The 7,581-nt window shown below is 36.3% G+C and overlaps 1 non-coding gene across 1 annotated transcript; it reads right to left on the reverse strand.

Moving 5' to 3' along the window:
• Positions 1-5,236: 5,236 nt before the first annotated feature.
• Positions 5,237-5,308, reverse strand: TRNAQ-UUG (transfer RNA glutamine (anticodon UUG)). The gene has a single exon. It is a non-coding gene; the product is annotated as a tRNA-Gln (tRNA).
• Positions 5,309-7,581: the final 2,273 nt, after the last annotated feature.

Genomic DNA, 7,581 nt, shown 5'->3' on the forward strand with positions numbered 1-7,581 from the left:
CCTTCCTTCCTTCCTTCGCTTGTCTTGGTTTGTTTTAACCAACGAGACAAAAAGTGTAAATGGGTAGCGATTTTCACGCTACCTTTATTTACCATCCGCGCTTCTCTCTCTTTTTTTTTTTTGTCCTTATTTGTATGAATTTACTTTGTTAACACTTTCAGAAGTTCACCTTTCCACACATGAAGGGACGATATAGTAAAATCCCACAAAATAAATACAAAAATGTAGATTGAATGGTAAAAAAGGGAGTCTTAAATCAATTCTCTAAATGCATTGAATTTGCCAAATCATTAATTATTATTACGTACAGTTGAGGAGTACAGCCCAAAAGCTTAAAAAATTGTAATAAAATTAAAAAAAAAAGGCACTTTCCAACATGTCACCCACCAATATTCCAATTGGCTCAAGGGTATATTTTCTTTTTATGGAAGAGTTTTTTTTTTGAACATCTTTTTTATGGAAGAGTTAGATCCCTCCATCTTAGCCCTTAAAATTGTGCTCCTTCTCAGCACAAAAACAATTTTAATTAATCCCAGGCCTGAAATGATCGGACGGCCAATCGCGTCGCACCATGTTGGATCAATAATTCAGTGGGGGTCACCCCTGTGGGACCCCATCCTATGTTCATGCTCCCATTGAGGAAGGTTTAATACTCAAGTATAATCCAAATTTTGTTTTAATCTTTGTGAACGTCATGTAATCAAGATCATGTTTCCTAAGCTTATCAGAAATGTGGGCTACATTTTTGCATCACGGAGCATCCATTTTCGACATGGTTCTATCTTCTTCTTTCTTTCTTTTTTTTTTTGGAGACGGTAAGGGGTGTCCGGGCGAATTTATACGCATCTCGACTAATTCTCTGATTGGTTCGGTCAAAAGCAGTTCGTCCACGCCGGTACCAGAAAATTCTCAAAAAATTACTTTTTTGTGACCTGCCTCGAGAATTAAAGCCTAACCAATTGTGTTAGCTACAAACTCACCAACCAAACGAACTAACTGTGAACTGTTTTATCTCGTTTTTGAGAATGGTGACACGGCAGGTGGACATTTCATATTTACTTATGTATTGGCACCATGGCCATACAGGTTGGGCTTAAACGGGCAAACCAGCCCAATATACGTCTGTACGATTTTTAAGTTTGTTCGGCTGCGTCATCTTGCACTTTAACTTAAGGAAAAATTTTAAAATAGCACCTGAACTTTCATCCAAATGTTACAGAAACACCTGAACTTAAGTTTATTTCAATTAAACATCTGGACTTACAAAATTCCCAAATCTAGGCCCCTGCTGTTATAATCCATCCAATTTGTTCACAAAAGTGATGACGTTGCATATTTTTCCCGTTAAGTGCCCCAATTGCACATGATAGGAAGTCTAAAAGATACACACAATCAAAACCCCTCTCCCCTCGCTTGTCTTTTCCTTCTTTCTCTCTCTATCTCTCTTGCAAATCTAGAACAAAAACCCATAAACCCGTAAACCCATAAACCAAATCGATCACCCATAAACCAAATCGATCAAAATTGAAAGAAAATTGGCAACGACGCCCATCTCAGAATCCATTGATGGCCCCGTCCTCAGTCATCAACAAACGCCTCCGCCTCCCCCTTTCAGCCGCTCCCGCCAATCAACCTCGCAGGTGAGTTTGAGTTTGCAGACAAGTTTTCCGCTCCGTCGCTCCTCTGTTTACCGGTGGGAAGGTTGGAAATTTTAAAATAAAGTAGATACTAGTCTTACGAGGATTTGGTTTGTTATTCCAGCTGCTGTCATTGGGTGATGGTGATTACACGTGAGTGACGCGAAGTTCGGGCTTGGTTTTTGGATTTTGTTCATTTCCCATGGGATATGATTAAAGGATTTGTTCCTTTTTCATTTACACATATCCTATGGGAACAAAAAGAGATTAGAATGAGAAAACCTAACGAATATCAGAGAGACAGAGAGAGATGGGAGAAGGGAAAGAGAGGGGAGGAGTTTTGATTATGTGTAGACTTCCTATCCTGTGCAATTGGGGCACTTAACGAGAGAAATATGTCACGTCATCACTTTTGTGAACAAATTGGATGGAATATAACGGTAGGAGCCTAGATTTGGGGCTTTTGTAAGTCTAGGTGTTTAATTGAAAAAAACTTAAGTTCAAGTGTTTCTATGATATTTGAGTGAAAGTTCAGGTGCCATTTTGAAATTTTCCCTTAACTTAAATATGTGAATTTTGTCCTTAATTGAATTTTTTCGCAATTGTTAGTTTTGCTCCAAATTTTTGTGGGTTATTAATTTGTCTTGACGAGAGAAATAGAAAAAGTAATTTTTTTTTTACTTTTACCCAAGTATTTTGAGAAATAATCACTTTTTAGCGAAAAAAAGGTGACATTTTTTGCTAAAAAGTGGTTATTTCTCAAAATACTTCTGTAAAAGTAATTTTTTTTTACTTTTCTGATTCCTCTCGTTGAGACGAATCCATAACCCACAAAAATTTGGCACAAAATTAACATATGCAAAAAAATTCAAATAAGGATAAAACTTTCAGATTTAAGTTAAGTTCTAGTTTCGAAACTTTCTCATTCTTTGTAGGATTTGTTTATACGGGGCTCTTACCTTGCCTCTTTTGTTTTTTAAACAACTAAAGTGTCCAGGTTAACTTGCATAGCTTTTAATCGGCCCTCCACCAATAGATGGTGAGATTGGTCTTTAAAAAATTAGCTAGCTTTTAATCGGCCCTCCAACAATGGACGGTGAGATTGGTCTTTAAAAAATTAGCTAGTCATATAATTTCTGCCCCGAACACGATGAGTTATAAAAATTTACGGATCGTGGAGTCTCATAGTAATGCAAATTAAGCTATTTATGTCACAGATCTAATTGCTAGTATATAAATAAGAGTATTATTGGTATTTCTTCTAGTAATCTCTAACTTTATATCATGTCAAATTTAGAGATAAATACCGATCAAGCTTTTACCGATATTCGACAAATGAGTTGATTTTTTTTTTATTGAAACTCTTAAAAACATGTTTTAAACTGATTGAACGGTTCCGGTAATTTATGGGACCCATTTTGAAGTTTTATCCACGCAAATGATCGAAACAGTTTAATTTGTTTAAAACGTATTTTTAAGGATTCCCGTGAAAAAAAAAATCAACTTATTCAGATATCGGTAAGTACTTAATCGGTTCATAGATTAGTCTATTCTTGTCAATTATTTGATAAAAATCGATTGAATTGATCAAACGTTTACCGACATTATTTTAAATGAATTAAACGGCACCGATCATTTACTTGAAACTCCGACTATTAATTTTATGTCGAAATTTGAAGCGATCGAGCAACTCAACTCGATATGTGCCTTCGTAGTTCAATCTACCGAGACTCCACTACCAACTTCTTTTTTTCACGGACTCCACTACCAACTTACCCGGCCGGGTGAAACCTCGGATACCCTCCTTAATTGTTTCTTTTCTCTCTATATAAAAAGAGAAATTACGGGGAAACCGGTAAAATTTGAAAGTGGGTTAGGCGTCACGATTAGTAGTAATTAGTAATTTGCTCCTTTTATCGCGGGAAAAGAAAATTCGGTCTTTTCATCCCGATTTCATTTTTTTTATTACTCCTAAAAAGTAATTAAAGATCGTACACACTTAAGGGTTGCCCCAGTGGTAAGGGTGAATGACTGAATTTGGGAAAACTCCCTTTGGTCAGGGGTTCGATTTCTCACTAGGTAAGTACCCTGATAGTAATTGAGAGGCTGTGACTGGAGTGGCCGCGCTAATTTCTCCAAAAATTTGTATTACGCAGTCGAGTCTAATTTATAGCTCGACTATATAGCTGTTCATCATTTATAAAAAAAAAAAAAAAGTAAAAACCGTGAGGAGTGCAGTATATATAGGCTTTATGTAAAGGGCTTCGTTATCTCTTTCGCTGGGTACGTACGGACCCACGGGGGCGATCAAAAAGTGACGGACTTCATCAATTTGGGTCCCCCGACGGCTTTTTATCTCATTCCTAGAACACTACGTGGAGATTTTCCATCAACGTTTTTTTTATGACAGGATCTTAATGACAACTTACGCTCATCTCAATTGATTACGGAACTCAGAACATAACAACCAGTGGTTTCACTTGCAAGGTGCCAGGGGGCTATGCCACCCCCATTTTTTTGTTGTGCTTATAGGATACAAATTCATATATATCTTCTTTTTTCGACGGTCAAGGATGTCTAAACTAGCTTTCGCACACCTCGACTATTTCCCTTATTGGTCCGGTTAAGGACAGATCATTCACATCGAGACTATGAGATTTACAAAAGATTTCTCTCTTGTGACCCGACACCAAATTCATATATGCTCTCTTGTATCCATGGACTAATATTTCTGATTCACATGAGTTTTATATGGACTAATATTTCTGATTCACATGAGTTTTATATGGACTGTATATCAATTAATTATTGAGTTATTTTTAAACACCAACATTTTATCAGACGACTACTTGAAGTTCTGAATACCAATTTTTGCATTCGAGAATCATAAATTTTGGGTGAGTGTTAAACTTCAATATTTTGAAACTATAAGAATTAACAAATGTTGGTTGCGTAGCTATTGTGGGGGTCGGAAGTAGCTAGCCCTAGCTCCATCCAATTTCCTTTCATTTTTACCACACTAAATTATAGTAAAATGATACCGTGCAGTAATGATACTACGTGTCGTCGAATGATATGATAGCAATAATACTTGAGATTAATTGTTGAATTAATCAAAACCATTCTATATATAAAACTTGAATGACTGGATTGAACTAACAAAAATTTCTTTCATAGTTCGGGCCCCCTTTGACTTTTTTTCCTGACTCCGCCACTGTTAACGACCCAAAAAAATCTCTAGCAACCCTAAGATTTGAAATGTTTGGGTTTTGTGGGATTCGAATTTGGACAGGAAGCCCTGAAATTTCTCCTCAATTTACTGCAAATTTTATGGTCGGAAAATCAAGTAGACACATAAGGTGGAATTAAAGGGCAGTACGTGGGAGTGGGACCTTAAATACCCTTGCTTTTAATCCCATGCAAAAATAAACGGTGAGATAACGTTCAAGTGGACCCACTAAAAGGGAAAAGAGATTCCATGACGCGTGGTATTTAAATCAGCATGAAAAAACTTTTAATGTTAAATCATGTGATTGTGTTTTTTTTTTTTCTCTCTTAAAAAATAAATTTAAACTCTAAAACAGAATATAAATAAAAAGAGGTCCTACCGGGAGTCGAACCCAGGTCGCTGGATTCAAAGTCCAGAGTGCTAACCACTACACCATAGAACCGCTTGTTCTCTTAGCTGCTAAAAATTGAATAAATGTCGGTTGCTACGATTACTTTTGGCTTTATTAATTGCACAATGCGACAACTAACTTGAAAAGGAAATTTGACTGAGTAAATAAGTGAGGCGTAAAACTCAGAAACGCGAAAAAAAAAAAAAATTGAAGTGAGGATAAAATTGAAAAAAGTCCTATTAGTTGCTAATGGAATGGGGTCAAATTAGGAGATACGACTAGAAAAAAGGTTTGGTTAGGGATATGTTAATTAACAGAGTTACACGCTTGGAAAAAAAATAATGACTTGAAGAGCTTCATCCGACCCTATATTTAGATGTATACGTAAATTATTTGTACACGCGCGCTCGTATAATATTTATGAAGAACTCGATTACCCTTAAAGATGATCAAGATGATTATCTTCTACATCATCACCTTCCCTCCTTTTTTTTAAACGGATTTTTAAAAACCAGTATTGTCAGAATAATTATATCTAGCACTTTAGAATAAGAGTTCGAATGATATTTTTTCGCGACAAACAAATAAGTGCACGTCTGACGATGTAAGGGGAGGGGAAATGGGAAGATATGCATTGGGCAACTAATATGAACAGAATTCCCATCCAATCAAATAAAGAACACAACGATTCATGACTATATTGAAAAAAGTGGTAAATTTGTACCACAAAAGGATATAAAACTGGGTAGTTCAGGAACGAGGAAACAGTCAAATTACAATTTCAATATGCCCACCGAGACTCAGGTCGGCTTCCTGGAGAGAGGGAAAAACACTAGCCGGTCATGTCAAGAAATCATTCAACAATAAAATTATTGAACTTCTTATATACTATTTTGAACCTTGGAAACATTATCAACGGGGATTTTGACCTTGGACCAAGTCAAGTGCGACGTGTTGTGTTGTTGTGACGCGGTTTCAATTTAATTTGCCTTCCCCCAATTTGTTGAAGATGCTTGTATATATGATTATTGAGCTAGCCACGTGAATAGGTCTTTTGTCACAATAAAATTAGGGTACATTAACCTCGCGTTTTGATATTTTCGCAACACATTTACGAATAGAAAAGAACACAGGTCATAAATGATTTATGACCATCAATAGATCGGACCATTAAAATCACGATCCAACGGCTGCCAGCGACATCCGCACTTTTCTTATTTGAGGGCGCCTCTCATAAGAAGCAGAGTGTAGAAAAGGATAATCAACATTGTCTGACCTCCGAATCGCATGTAAGCTAATTTGTTTGAAGTCTGTCTTAATTTCCACTAGAAAGCTCATTACACTACTCTCATGTACTACATTTGGCGTCGCGCAGTCTTCTCCCAAACTTAGAGAAGGGTGTATATAAGATCTAAATTGTCTTGCGTTTACAATATCTCGTAAAACCTACGGGACAACGAGACGTATACATGCTAAAAATAGAAACTACTTTGAATGATTGGAACCAATATTCATGTGCAACTTGTCACTCCCACAATTAACACGTAAAAGATTGGAAATGGATATGACCCGTTAAAGAAAAACATAATAAGTTGAGAGAAAAGATTGATGGGATAACGGATCAAAAGCGCAAATATTATACTCTACAATAATCAAAGAAAAAGCTTCTTAAGGATATTAGGCAATTATTCTTATTAAAGGGAAAAAGATAACAATGCCCCATGATGACATGCATACAAATTTGCTTCGTTAAGCCCTCCACTCAACAAGTTGCTTGGAAATCTCCCCAAGAACATATCAAATAAGTAAAATATCTTTTACAACATGATAACAATGGCCAGGATAGATGAACGAACCAAACGACTAGAGCCCGCAGTACATTGTTTGAGACTTTGAGTTAACTGTCTGCTTCAAACCCGGCTTGTTTACCGGACGAGCCGGTCTTCAACAACCTCTAATCGATGATCACGAGTAATTCTCGAGAAGTACGATTTTTTCAAGCATCATACAACTGAATGAACCAATTAAATCTTACCTTGTTTATGTATAATTTAAGGGCTTCATGACCAAAAAAAAAGGGGAAATTTACAGAAATAGTGCTCCTAATTTCACCCGAGTCTCATTTTCGTTCTCCAAATATCAATTGCAACTTTTTTAACCTTCAAGTTTGGTTTTTGTACCAAGTTGGTCTAATTGATAACGTCTGCCAGCTAAAATAGACAGAAAAAATTAGATTGAGGGCAGATGTTATCAATGGACCGACTTAGTACGAATTGAAACGTCCAAATTGCCATCGATCTGATTTTTTCTTTCCAATTTAACAA

This window comes from Rhododendron vialii, chromosome 8a (genome assembly GCF_030253575.1).
Source record: "Rhododendron vialii isolate Sample 1 chromosome 8a, ASM3025357v1".
In the NCBI taxonomy this organism is placed as follows: domain Eukaryota; kingdom Viridiplantae; phylum Streptophyta; class Magnoliopsida; order Ericales; family Ericaceae; genus Rhododendron; species Rhododendron vialii.